We start from the raw sequence: 2293 nt of genomic DNA, 5'->3' as shown, positions 1-2293 counted from the left end.
GGAATGGCCATAATTTTGTAACATGGGGTTGTACTTGTTGCACGCCGTTAGTAATATGTCATTATGATGTTCTGGCAAAATGTTATTGCAGATGTGGACAACATCAAAAGTAAGGCCTTCATAGTGCTAAAATTATAAGATGTAATGTAAATGAAGATGGAGAGAGTATATAAGATGTTGTCTCTTTTTGTGTGGTCTATTCTGGCAAAATGTTATTGCAGATGTGGACAATATCAAAAGTAAGGCTGTCATAGTGCTAAAATTATTAAGTGTAATGTAAATGAAAATGGAGAGAGTATATTAGATGTTGCCTCTTTTTGTGTAGTCTATATATATACGTGTATGTGTGTGCGCGCGCGTGCATCTTCATCCTCTTGCCAAAGTCGTAGAAATTTTTCGTATTTTTGTTTGAAGGGAAGGTAATCCAATAAGGAAACTAAAGAATGTGTTCCATTGGTGCTGAAGATTTAAACAATCGTCATGCGGTTTGTATACCATATCCTACCCAAGGCCACATTAGCCCTATGTTAAAGTTGGCCAAAATCCTGCATCACAAAGGCTTTCATATTACCTTTGTCAATACTGAACACAACCATAGACGTCTTCTTAAGTCTCAAGGCCCTTATTCCCTCAAGGCCTCCCACCTTCTGATGCTGATTCAACCCAAGATATTGCTTCCCTATCTAAATCCCTTACCACTACTGCTTTAGTTTCTTTCAAAGAGTTACTTGTCAAGCTCAATAATACTTCTTCGTCAAACGTGCCACCTATCTCGTGTATCATTTCAGATGGTGTTATGAGCTTCACTCTCGCTGCTGCTCAAGAATTAGGCATCCCTCAAGATTTCTTCTGGACCTTTGCTGCTTGTGGTTCTTTAGGTTATATGCATTACTATAACCTTGTTGAAAAAGGATACAATCCACTTAAAGGTAGACATGCCTTAGTTTTTCTTTTTTTCAATCTTTTTTTTCTATTGATGTATCCCTTTGGTTAATGTTTCTTCCTCGAGGAGTTGTAGATGAAAGTTGCTTGACAAATGGATACTTGGAGACAACACTGGATTGGATACCAGGCATGAAAGACATACGTTTGAGGGATCTTCCGGATTTCATAAGAACTACAAATCCAGATGATTACATGATTAAGAATGTCCTACAAGAAACAGAGATCAAAAAATGCTTGAGCTATTATTATCAATACATTTGAGCCATTAGAGAAGGAAGTTCTTGAATCACTTCAAACACTTCTTCCTCCGATGTATGCTATTGGACCATTGCATTTGCTTGTGCTGGAAAGAAGATGAAAAGTGTCTTGAATGGTTAGATTCCAAGAAACCGAAATCTGTTATTTATGTTAATTTCGGAAGCATTGTTGTAATGACTTCGAACCAACTTATCGAATTCGCTTGGGGACTTGCCAATAGCCAATTGGATTTTTTGTGGATCATAAGGCCTGATATTGTATTAGGAGAACAAGCAGTTCTTCCACCTGAATTTGTGGATGAAACTAAACACAGAGGGATGCTAGCAAGTTGGTGTCCACAAGAACAAGTCCTTAGCCACCCTGCAATCGGTGGGTTCCTAAATCACGGTGGATGGAATTCGACCCTTGAAAGTATTAGCAGTGGAGTGCCAATGATTTGCTGGCCGTTCTTTGCAGACCAACCGACTAACTGTTGGTTTTGTTGCACCAAATTGGGCATCGGAATGGAGATCGACAATAATGCGAAGAGGGAAGAAGTTGAAATCCTTGTAAGACAGTTGTTAACAGGGGAGAAAGGCAAAGAGATGCAGAAAAAGGCATTGGAATGGAAGAAGTTGGCTGAAGAAGCTACTCAAAAGCCAACAGGATCATCTTATGTGAACATCGACAAACTTATCAATGAAATTCTCCTCTCTCCTAAACACGAGGCATAGTTACTAATCAATAGGTGGATTTTCATATTTCCTGAGATATCAGATAATGCTTGTTTTTCTTCTTTCATTATATTGTACTCTTGCACTGTTATCTGTTCCAACAATAAGGAAAATTTGTCACTACATCCTTCAGGTCTTTGGTCAATGACCATAAGGCACCATGCGTGTCATATACCCCACCGTGACAAGAACAAAAAGAAATTGGCTTCATACTTTTTGATGTTGAGAGACAGAGAGGAACACTTTAACTATACAACCGTTCCAGTTGTATTGGAACTGTTGCAATAGAGTATTTTGCCGCAACGGTCCGTACACCGTTCCAATAGACCGATCTATTGGAACGGTTCCGAAATTATTTATTTTTATTGGAACGGTTT

General features: G+C 38.6%; 1 pseudogene; it reads left to right on the top strand.

Annotated features, from left to right (window-relative positions):
• LOC109223485 lies at positions 327-2041 on the top strand (annotated as a pseudogene).

The sequence above is a fragment of the Nicotiana attenuata genome, chromosome 3 (assembly GCF_001879085.1).
Source record: "Nicotiana attenuata strain UT chromosome 3, NIATTr2, whole genome shotgun sequence".
NCBI lineage: Eukaryota > Viridiplantae > Streptophyta > Magnoliopsida > Solanales > Solanaceae > Nicotiana > Nicotiana attenuata.
The sequence above is the reverse complement of the archived record's forward strand: the minus strand, read 5'-3'. Positions and strand labels throughout refer to the sequence as shown.